General features: G+C 36.6%; 1 protein-coding gene across 1 annotated transcript in view; it reads left to right on the top strand.

Moving 5' to 3' along the window:
- Positions 1 to 12,552, top strand: part of CNBD1 (cyclic nucleotide binding domain containing 1) — a gene marked incomplete at its 5' end in the record, with an annotated part of 182,348 nt that overhangs the window by 78,170 nt on the left and 91,626 nt on the right. The window lies entirely within an intron of this gene.

Below are 12,552 nucleotides of genomic sequence, written 5' to 3'. Positions count from 1 at the left end.
ATATATATTATTGTTGTTAAGTGCCGTCAAGTCGTCTCTGACTCATAGAGACCCTATGCACAGCAGAACAAAACACTGCTAGGTCCCGTGCCAGCTCCATGATCCTTGCTATACTTGAGCCCATCACCATAGCCACTGTGTCAATCCAGGGCCTTCCCCTCATTCATCGACCATCCACCTTACCAAAAATGACATCCATCTCCAGGGAATGATCCCTTCTGAAAACATGACCAAAGTAGATGAAATGAAGTCTGGCCATTCTTGCTTCCAAGGAGCATTCTGGCTGTACTTCCTCCAAGACAGATTTGCTAGATCATTTAGCAGTCCATGGTACTTTCAGCATTCTTTGCCAGCACCATAACTCAAAAGCATCAATTTTCTTCTGTCTTCATTATTCATTGTCCAGCTTTCACATGCATATGAGGTGATTGAAAATATCATGGCTTGTGTCAGGCGCACCTTAGACTTCAAGGAGACATCTTTGTTCTTCAGCACTTGAAAGAGGTACTTTGCAGCTGATTTGTTCAGTGCTATACGTTGCCAGATGTCCTGACTGCTGCTTCCATTGGCATTGATTGTAGAACCAAGCAACGTGAAGTCTTTGACAACTTCAAACTTTTCTCCATTTATTGTGGTTCTGTTTATAGGTCCATTTGTGAAGATTTTTGTTTTCTTTATATTGAGATGTAATCCATACTGTAGATTGTATTCTTCAATCTTCATCAGTAAGTGTTTCAAGTCATCCTCACTTTCAGCAAGCAAAGTTGTGTCATCAGCATATCACAGGTTGTTAATGATTCTTCCTCCAATCCTGATGCCATGTTCTTCTTCTTATAGTCCAGCTTCTTGGATTATTTGCTCAGCATACAGATTGACTAACTATGGTGAAAGATACAATCCTAACACACTCTCTTCTTGATTTTAAACCATACAATATCCCCTTGTTCTGTTAGAATGACAGCCTCCTGATCTATGTATAGGTGATAGATTTTATGCATTGAACAGCACTAGCTGAAGACCAGGCAAGCTACAGGATGACAACAAGGACATCATACATGAAGTAAGCAAAAAGTCATTAAAAGAGGGGAGAGGAAGAAGAGACCAAAATAGATGTCAGAGGGGACTCTGAAAGTTATCTGTGAAAGGAGGTTAACTAAAGTGAATGGAAGACATGATGACGTAAAAGCTGAACAAAAGATATTGAAGGGCAGCTCAAAGGGACAAAGTAAAATACAACGAAATGTGCAAAGACCTGGAGTTGGAAAATCAAAAGTAAAGAACACACTGAGCATTTCTCAAGCAGAAAGAAGTGAAGAAAAAATTCAAGCCTCAAATTACATAATAAAGAATTCTATGGGCAAAATGGGAGCTTTGGTAGCATAGTGGCTAAGACACTTGCCTGCTAACCAGACGGCTGGCAGTTCAAACCCACCAGCCACTCCTCGGAAGGAAGGTTGGGCAATCCTACTTCCGTAGTGATACTGCCTCGGAAACCCAAGGAGGGGTCGCTATGAGTTGGGTTTGACTCGATGGCACATAACAACAACAACAACGATGGGCAAAATATTGAATGATGCAGGAAGCATCAAAAGAAGATGGCAGGAATATACAGAGTTGCTGTACCAAACAGATTTATTTGATGTTCACCCATGTCAGGAGATAGCATATAATCAAGAAGCCATGGTATTGGAGAAAGATGTCCAAGCTGCCCTGAAGGAATTGTTGAAAGGCAAGCCTCCGGGAATTGATGGAACACCTAATGAGATGTTTCAACAAAAGAATGAAGCACAAGACACACTCAGTTATGCCAAGAAATTTGGAAGATAGTTACCTGGCCTACTGACTGGAAAAAAATCCATATCTGTGCCCATTACACAGAAAGGTGATCCAACAGAATCTGGAAATTATTGAACACTATTATTAATGTCACATGCAAGTAAAATTTGCTGAGGATTATTCAAAAACGGTTGCAGAACTGCCAGAAATTCAAGCTGGATTAAGAATAGGATGTGGAATAAGGGATATCATTGCTGATGTCAGCTGGATCTTGGCTGAAAACAAAGAATAATAATAATAATAAAAAAGACTTTTATCTGTGTTTTCTTGACTATGCAAAGGCATTTGATTGTGTAGATCTTAACAAATTATGGATAACATTGCAAAGAATGAGAATTCCAGAACGCTTAATTGTTCTCATGCAGAACCTGTACATAGAACAAGAGGAAGTTGTTTGAACAGAACAAGAGCATATCGTATAGTTTAAAATCAAGAAATGTGTGTGTCAGGTTTATATTGTTTCTCCATAGTTATTCAATCTGTATGCTGAGCAAATAATCCAAGATGCTTGTATATGAAGAAGAATGCGGCATCAGTATTGGAGGAAGACTCATTAACAACCTGCAATATGCAGATGACATAATCTTGCCTGCTGAAAACAAAGATGGTTAGAACACTTACTGATGAAAATCAATGATGACAACCTTCAATGGAGGTTACACTTCAACATAAAAAGGACAAAAATCCTCACAACTGGACTAATAAGCAACATCACAATAAATGGAGAAAAGATTGAAGTTGTCAAGGATTTCATTTTATTTGGATTCACAATCAACAGCCAATGAAGCAGCTGTCAAAAAAAAAAAAAAAAAAAAAAGACATTAAACCTGCTGCAAAAAGATCTTCTTAACGTGTTGAAGAATAAAGACATCATTTTGAAATCTATGGTGTGCCTGTCCCAAGCCATGGTATTTTCAATAGCCTCATCTGCATGTGAAAGCTGGGCAATGAATAAGGAAGACTGAGGACAAATTGCTAGATGGGATTTGTTGGTAAAGAACATTGAATGTACTACGTACAGACTGCTAGAAGAATGAGCAAATCTGTTTTGAAGGAAGTACAAATGGAATGACCCTCAGAAGAGAGAATGGCCAGACTTGTCTCCTGTGTACTTTGGTCATGTTGCCAGAAGGGACCATTCCCTGGAGAAGGATATCATACTTGGTAAAGTAGTGGGTCAGGAAGAAAGACGAAGGCCCTCAACGAGATGAATGGACACAGTGGCTGTGAAGATGGCTCAAGCATGGCAACGATTGTCAGGATTGTGCAGGACTGGGTAGTGCTTCTTTCTGTTGAACATAAGGTTGCTGTGAGTTGGAACCAACTTGCTGCCACCTAACAATAACAAGAACAACCTCACACTTAGTCTCAATATATATATTGTTCTTGTGCGTTTGTATTTTTACATACATAATGGTACTTTAGTTTATAACCCTTAATATTAATTTTTAATTCTCATTCACATAAATTCTTATCCTACTTTCCAATTTTGCATATCAACTCTAAGATACGACTCACTTTTTTATTGATTTGTGTCTCTTGGGTTTTTGCTGCCAGTTTAAAAGCTCTTCATTTACTTATTAGCCATTCAGTTTCTCACTTTCCTGGATTATCTTTTATTTCGTTTGTTGACTTTTTTACTGATTTTCTTTTTATTTTTGATTGATCATTTTTTTTTATTTTTTCAGTGTGTTCTCCTCTCTCCTCCCACTCCTGGTAACCAACAAAGAAAGTTACCTTCCATATATAAACCTATCCTTGACTTTTTACAATAATGAACTAATACAATTTGTCTTTCTGTAACTGACTTATTTCACTCAGCATAATGTCTTCCACATTGATCCATGTTATGTGGTGTTTTGTAGATACTACATTAATCTTTAGTGTTACACAGTATTCCATTGTGTGCATGTACCATAGTTTGCTTATCCATTCTTCTGTTGATGGGCACCTAGGTTGTTCCATCTTTTTGCTGTTGTAAATAGCACTGTGATGAACATGGGTGTGCATATATTATTTGCTCTTATCCTCGCTTTACTTCTTTAGGATATATACCTAGTAATAGTATTGCTGGATCAAATGGTATTTCTAAATCCAATTTTTTATGGAATCACCATCATGCTTTCCACAGTGATTGTATCATTTGATAGCCCCACCAGCAGTGTATGAGAGTCACAGTCTCTCCATTTCCTTACCAGCATTCTGATTTTCTGGTTATCAGGGGTTAGTGACAGTTTTTTAAGGATAAACACATAGGAAACAAATATAATACTGAGCCAACTGAACATGTATGTCATTTTCATTTTAATGTAAATGAAACCAAACCCACTGCTAATAAGTCTGTTCTGACTGATAGAGACCCTATTGGATACGGTGAACTTCATTTCCAAGGCTGTAATTTTTATGGAGACAGACTGCCACATCTTTCTTTCATGGAGCAGCTTATGGGTTCAAACTGTTGATCTTTTCGTTAACACCCAAATGCTTAACTACTACGCCACCAAAACCCAAACCAAAACAAAATATTGCTAAATATATTTCCATTGATTTGTACCAATTTATTTAATCTCTATCACTGGGAAGTTTTATCGTTTCACTGTTGCTGTTGTTAGGTGCTGTTGAGACATCTCCACTCATAGTGATTAAATTTTATAACACAACAATCATTCACTATTGTTAATTTCTAAACTTTTTCTAATATTTGAGAGCAAAAACAGCATTTCATGACCCCAATTTTTTTATATATTTAAATTTGGACTCTCCCTATATGTTCTTATCAATCATCCAGATTTTCTCATTTGTGAATTAGTTTAAATCAGTTCACCATTTATCCTTAATATTCTTATCAATGTATATTTTTATTGTACCTACAATATTAGTATTTTTTTCTTATTAATATATATTTTAGAAGCTCTTTGTATATTAAGGAAGATGTTTAGTATCATTTTCCCTGTTTAGAAATTTGAGCTAAACCCCAACATAATAGAAAATGATGATAAATAACAAAATTATATGATTAGGCGCCACTAGCAGTAGGTGGTCAGCTACCTACCCTCAGGGCCCAAAGAGTGATCTGAGAACTAGCCTTAGCTCTTTATCCCTCTGCATCTCCCCACAACCCTACACCTCTTGTCTCACTAAACCAAAAAGGAGAAATGAAAACAGAGGTTATAGCCATTTTCCCCCTGATATGCTGGTTGGACACCTACTTAAGCAGCAGGTCTATTTCTCTTCCCCTGTGCTGCATTAGCAGGGGAAAAATTATCACAGAGAGTGAGTGAAGCTGAAAGAAGAGTGGCAGCTGCAAAGCTGTCCAGGTTTCCAATATGCAGTATGGCCAGGATGTGTGGATTTCCTGTATGTCCTTACAAAATAGATATCATTGAGTCATCTTGCCCAGAAGAGCCTGCTAAACAAGAGATGCTAACACAAGAAGACATATGGTAGGATAAGTAAGAACCTTAAGTTTCCTTTTTTTAAGGAAGTACTACTGCTTCATAAGAAGCATGGCAAAAAACAACCTTGCCCCTCTCTCTCACCAGTAAAACATCACAGGAGCTAGTACCTGGAAATGCCTCCACTCAAAGTCTAAACCAGTTTCCCTCAAGTTGTTACTTCCTCATGGCGAGCTCATGTGTGTCAGAGGTGAACTGTGCCCATAAGGTTTTCAATGTCTGGCTTCCACAAGTAGATTGCTAGACCTTTCTTTAAAGGTGTTTATTGGTGGACTTGAACCTCCAAACTTACAGTTAACAGCTGAACTCATTAACTGTTTTACAACCCAGGAATTTCATGATTCCTGTAAAAGATATTGTGTAGGGAGAAAGAATAGTTTGAATCAAGCATAAGAGTAAAGTTTTTTTTTAATTTATTTTTATTTTTTTAATTTAAAATAGATTTGAATAGTAAAGTCAAGAATGAGACTGTTCTAGTAATAAAATTGTGAATCAGAAGTTATAGAATCTACCTAAATTATCTTTGAGGGGGTTATTATTCATTAAGAAAGTGAAGTTCAGCACAGCATTTCTAAATTCAGCATATTCATTGTATAAAAATAGTTTTTAAATATGTGGATGGATTTATCACATTTCCTTTTTCAATCAGAAATATCAAATTTTGCTCCCTACCTATTTCCACACCTATTTTGTATCCAAATAATATCTCAGCTTAACCAGTACTTCAGGCCTTTAATATGTTTGGGATGACAAGAGGGAGGAAAGAAACTTAACTCCAAAATATTTTAAATGATATGAGCTAAAAGAATATGGGATTTAGGAAAGGGATATTTTCAAAAATACATCTTATTACTAGTGATGAATAAAATAAGTTTCCAAATCTTAAAATATTGATCTACAAATACTTAAATTTAGCAAAAATAAAAAAAAACTTAGGAGGACTTAACACATGTTTCCTTAGACTAACGCTGAGCTCAAGCTCTTATTAGTAAATGTCTTGGGAAATAATGGTAGTGCTTGTTAAACTATCTATTGCATTGGACAATTTGTGATTATAACTAATATATATATATATATATATATATATATATGTCTATGTATATATATTTCCATTGCTCCACCAAACATATAAATGCATGGTGCTTATGCATTTTTGAAAAACATTTATCTCTTTAAAGAAGAATGGCAATTTGACTAGATGATCTTTAAAGCCCTTTTCAGCACGGAAATACTATGATTCTTATAAATAAACATACCTAGGTGAAGAATAAATTCTGTCAAACTAATCTAATTCCCCTTTATGTTACTGACAAAGTTGATATAAGAGAGAGAACTTTTGGATATAATATTTCTTGACTTTACTCAAGATCTTTTTGAATTTTTGTCAGAAAATTTAGAGAATATAGCTCAAATTATACTTTCATTATCTGGGTTTAAAATTAGTAGGATTTTCAAAGTGCAATTATGCATGTTTTGATCTTATTTTAGGAATGTATTTTGGATGAAGTTTCAGAGGGATTTAGTTAATTACTGAAATGCTTGATAGAGGTTAAGCTTAATCCTTGGCAATCTGTAAAACAAGTAAAGTTGGTTTCTGGCTCTATTTCCTTTGTTATCATCTTAATTCTTCCTCCTTTTTCTTCATATGCCAAATAAGTCAGACTATGATGGATGTGTGCAATAATATGGACCTGTCCTGCTTGTATCACAGCATTAAAAGTCCTCCTGTGTATTATTCTTTCCAGCTGTGGCTGGTTGGACAATGACAACCTGTTGATAGCTGATCTCTAATCAATGTATACTGCATAGAAGAAAAAATGTGGTAAAATAACTTGATATTATTTTACTTGTTTATGTCAGTATGCTCCATCTTTTTCTGGAAAGGATTTGATATATTTAACATGACTAAAGAAATTATGAAAAAATAGTAATCAATATAAATATGCAAGATAAGCTATGGAAATACTATAGTAATGATAAGAAGGGGGAGGAGGAGGAGAGAAGAGAATATTCAGTCATCTCAAACCAAAAGTGGAGTGTGTGTCAGCCACAGACTATTACTTTGAAGTTCTAATAATGGGAATTTGAAGTTCTAGACTTTTAATGCTAGTCTTTTCCAGGTTAGCTAAATCTGCAAGGAACAAAACTCATGGTCCCTTGGGAAATTTGAATATTCCAGAAACAGATTTGTGTGTAGAGATGCCTGAGACCAAGGTTGCATGTATGACAATTTCATGGAGTTTGTCTTGGATTTTCCTCTTTTGCTAGTTTTTTAAGACAGAGTTCTAGATTACCGATTAATATTCCTGTCTAATGTAAGAATTTCATGCTCTATATTTACCTGTAAGCAATGCTTTTGTTGTGCCACATGCATTTTTATATTTTGCATTTATATTTTTGTTCAGTTTAAATTATATGCTAACTTCCCTTTAGATGTTCATGTGACCCATGATGTATTTCAAAATACATTGTTTATTTTCCCAAATGTGAAGATATTTTCCTAAAATCTTTCTATTATGATTTCTAGTTTAAATCCACTTTGGTCAGATAACATACTTTGAATTTTTAAATTAGTTTAAATTTGTTGAAGTTTGTTATATGACCAGGTGATGATATATCTTGGTGTGTTCCTTGGGCACGTGAGAAGCGTGTGTATTCTCCTGTAGTTGTGTGTAGTGATTATATTGTTAGGTACCATTGAGTTGGTTTCAGTGGTTTCAATTCTTGTGGATAACAGAATGAAACATTTCCTAGTCCTGTACTCTCTTCATGATTGCTTCTGTTTGAGTCCTTTGCTTTGGCTATTGTGTCAATCCATGTCATTGAGCATTTTTATCATTTTCTTTGACCCTTTTCTTTATCAAGCATGATCCTCCTTTCCAGTGACTCATCTTTCTTAACGTGTCCAGAGTAAGGAAGCTGAGGTTTTGCCATCCTTGCTTCTAAAGAGCTTTCTGATTTTATTTCTTCTAAACCTGACTTGTTCATTCTTTTATAAGTCCACAGTATATTCAATATTCATTACCAAAAAACCAAACCAAATCATTGTCATACAATCAATTCCGATTCATATAGATCTTTTGACATAGGGTGTTCAAGGCTGTAATCTTTATGGAAGCAGACTGCCACATCTTTTGTCTATGCAATGGCTGGTGGGTACGACCATGGACTTTTTAGTTAGCAGCTTAGAGATATAACCACTCTACCACCAGGGCTCTTTCCTTCACCAATACTATGGTTCAAATGCATCAATTCTTCTTTTGTGTTCCTTTGTGATTGTCTAGCTTTCCCACATGTACATGTTGATCAAAAACACAATGTATGTCTTGGGTTAGGTCATCTTAGTAATGAAAGTGATGTCTTTGCTCTTTTAACACTTTGAAGAGGTCTTATGCAGCAGATTTTCTCAGTGCAATAACGATAGTCCCTGACTCTTACCACAGTCTTTTTGTTTGTTTGCTTGTTTTTTACCTTATTGTTAGTAATAAGTGCTACATACAGTGTTACAGCAGGTAATTTGATGTTATTATTATTCTCAGATGTTCACTCACAGATGTTCAATGTTTATGGTTTGCTGTGCAAAATACTGCCATATAGCAGGCTATGACAATAATAAGGTAAACAAACAAAAATTGATACTTAACATCAGAAATGACTTAAAATGGAGTCATTTTAAGTGAGGGACTACCCATCATTTGACTTTTTAACCACTGCTTTCCTATGTTGGGAGCTCTGGTAACATAGCGCCTAAGGCACTTGACTGCTAACCAGAAGGCTGGCAGTTCAAACCCACCAACCACTCCTCAGAAGGAAGATTGGGCAATCTACTTCTGTAGTGATACTACCTCAGAAATCCAGGGAGGGGTCACTATGAGTCGGAGATTACTCGATGGCACATAACAACAACAACATTCATGGATGTTAATTGTTGACTAAAGCAGAATGAAATCATTAAGAACTTCAATTTCTTCACCATTTATCGTCATGGTGTTTACAGAACCAGCTGTAGAGGATTTTATGTGTCAGATGTAATCCATGTTGAAGGCTGTAGTCTTTCTTGTACCTTCATCAGTTGTAGAAGTTTTATGTGTCAGATGTAATCCACGTTGAAGGCTTTTACCTCCATCAGTAAGTGCTTCAAATAGTCATTTTCAGCAAGAAAGGTGGTATAATCTGGACATCACAACTTGTTAATGTGTCAGTCTTCCTGCAATCCTGAAACTACATTCTTCTTCATAAGGCAACGCTTCTCAGATTATTTGTTTGGCCTACAGAGTGAATAAATAAGGTGAAAGGATGTACAACTCCTGTACAACTTTTCCAGTTGTGAATGCAGCATTCCCTCATTCTATTCCAATGGTTTTCTCATGAACTGTGTTGCAGTTTCTATAGGAGTACAATTAAGTGTTCTGAAATTTCTATTCTTCGTATTGGTATTCATAATTTGTTATGATACACTGTTAAGTCAAATGCCTTCCCATAGTTGATAAAACACAAATAAATATTGTTCTTATATTCTCTTCTTTCAGCCAAGATCATTCTGACATCAATAATTATATCCCTCATTCCATGTCCTCTTCTGAATCCTGCTTGAACTTATGGCAGTTCCCTGTTGATGTATGGCTGCAACAGTGTTTGGAGTATCTGTGCAAATTTTGCTAATGTGATATTAATGAAATAGTTCTATAATTTCTGCATGCTGTTTGACTGTCTTTTTTTGGAATGGTTATAGTTGGTTGTAGTGTCTATAAAAGTTAAGTAAATCTCTTTGGTTGATGATTATTGTTCTATATTCTTGCTTACTTCATGTCTACTAGTTACACTACTGAGAAAACATAGTGCAACTATCCTTGTGGATTTGTGCATTTTTCTTTTTAGTTCTATCAGGTTTTGTTTCATGCTATTTTATAGTTCTTTTGTGGTGTGCATATACATAGATATTTTATGGCTTCTTTTATTTATTTCTTTATTTTGTTTTTTTTTATTTTAAAAGCTTGTTTTACATTCACTCTTATGGGTACATTTAGTTTCACTCCCCATTTACCATGTCCAACCCTAACCCATTCTCCTGCCCTCCCTACCCTGTAACCCTTCCCCTGTGCCCCTCATATTTATGCACTCCTGTTTGACCTACAATTCCTCAACCTGAATGTTGATTCTCTGGTGCCCTGTGGTCCATTGCTCTAAGGGATGTATTACCATAGAGTATGTGGGTGCATCATCCTGGGTTGAGTGCTCTGCATGTACATCTTGTTAGCTACTGAGCTGAGAGTCAGCCCTTGGGGGTGAGTTTTATTCCAGGCACAGAATGTATTCCAGGGCCATAGTATTGAGGGTCTCATCAGACTTCATCTGACCTGTAATTCTGGTTATTATTATGTTTTTGGATTTTGTTCCACATTTTTCCTCCCACTCTATCCAGAATGTCCAGATTTGATCCTTTCCTGAGTAGTTGGCATTGGTAGGCACCACCACCAGGCTAGGCACCACCTAGTTCTTCTGGTCTCGAGAGCCATCGTGTTCTAGGCTGATTGCTTCCAAATGCCCTTGTCTTTTTTTCTTTTTTCTTTTACATTCTTTGCTTCTGATACTAGAAGACCGTTAGCTGCATCTGAGATGGCCGCTTGAAAGCTTTTAAGACCCCAGTCGCTACTCACCAGTGTAGGATGTGGAGGCAAGGCTTTTATGTATTTTGTTATGCCAATTGAGTCTGGTGTCCCCCAGCACTATGGTCCTGAGTCGGTAGATCCGTTGGATCTCTCTCTTATAGTGTCTGGGTGTCTGTGACAGATTACTCTTGTGTCTGTCTTTTATTGTTTCTGTAAGGATTGCAGGTATTTTGTATCATTGGTGTCTGTGCAAGATTAGCCTCAGCTGAATCTATCCTTGGTCTAGAGCATACTCCTGTTCATGGATCCCCATCTGATCCTCTCAGGTGTTTATGTGTTTATCTGTAGCCTGGTGTTTGGTGTTAATTGTAATGCAGTATTATGGACACAGTGGTTGGTATTAACATCTGTTGTCTATCTCTTATGCGCACAATTCAGTGTCCTCCCATTTCCTAATGTTATCCTAGTGGTCACAGTTCCTTTCCATATATCTCTCCCCTTACGCATGTCAGCATGCGGGCCCCGACTAGCCCAAAATTAATCCCTCTTCTTCCCTCCCTGTCCTGGTAACCTACAAAGTGAGTTCTGTGTCCCAAGCAAACTCTTCTTTGTCTTTTTACAGTAATGGGCTCATACAATACTTGTTTTTCTGCAATTGACTTATTTCACTCAGTATAATGTCCTCTAGGTTCATCCATGTTGTGACATGATTCTCATATCCCTCATTGTTCTTTAATGTAGCATAGTATTCCATTGTGTGCATCTATCATAATTTAGTTATCCACTCTCTGTTGATGGACGTTTAGGTTGCTTCCATCACTTTGCTATAGTGAATTGTGCTGGCATGAACATAGGTGTACATATGTCTGTCTGTGCTCTCTCTCTCACCTCTTTAGGATATATTCCTCGTAATGGAATTGCTGTACTTGACTGCTAACCAGAAGGCTGGCAGTTCAAACCCACCAGCCACTCCCCAGAAGGAAGATGGGGCAATATACTTCTGTGATACTGCCTCAGAAACCCAACAAGGGATCTCTATGAGTCGGGTCTGACTCCACGGCACATAATAACAACAACAACATGGTACTTCTATTTTCAGTTTTTTAAAGAAACACCATACTGTTTGCCACAATGATTGTACCGTTTTACAATCCCACCAGCAGTGCACAAGAGTTCCGATCTCTCCACAACCTTGCCAGGATTTTTTATTTTCTGACCTGTTGAACTTTTCTATTTTGCTGGGGTGAGATGTTATCTCATTGTTGTTTTGATTTGTATCTCTCTAATGATTAATGACCGTGAGCAATTTCTCATGTGTTGTTGGCTGCCTCTACATCTTCTTTGGTGAAGTGTCTGTTCAAGTCTTTTGCCCCTTTGTGAATTGAGTTATTTGTCTTTTTTGGTGTTGAGGTGTTCAAGTTTTCTATAGATTTTGGAGATAAGTCCTTTATCAGATATGTCATAGGCAAATATTTTCTCGCAATCTGTAGGTTCTCTTTTTACCTTTTTGATGAAGTCTTTTGATGTGCATAAGAATTTAATTTTTAAAAGGTCCCAGTCATCTAGCTTATCTTCTATCTCCTGCACATTCTGGGTTATGCTTGATAGTCAATTTATGCTGTAAATTAGAGCTCCCAGATATGCCTGTGTTT

The sequence above is a fragment of the Orycteropus afer genome, unplaced genomic scaffold, assembly GCF_000298275.1.
Source record: "Orycteropus afer afer isolate SDZICR_OR568_19922 unplaced genomic scaffold, OryAfe1.0 scaffold00479, whole genome shotgun sequence".
NCBI classification, from domain to species: Eukaryota; Metazoa; Chordata; class Mammalia; order Tubulidentata; family Orycteropodidae; genus Orycteropus; species Orycteropus afer.
Note: the sequence above shows the minus strand (reverse complement) of the source record. Positions and strands in the feature narration are given on the sequence as shown.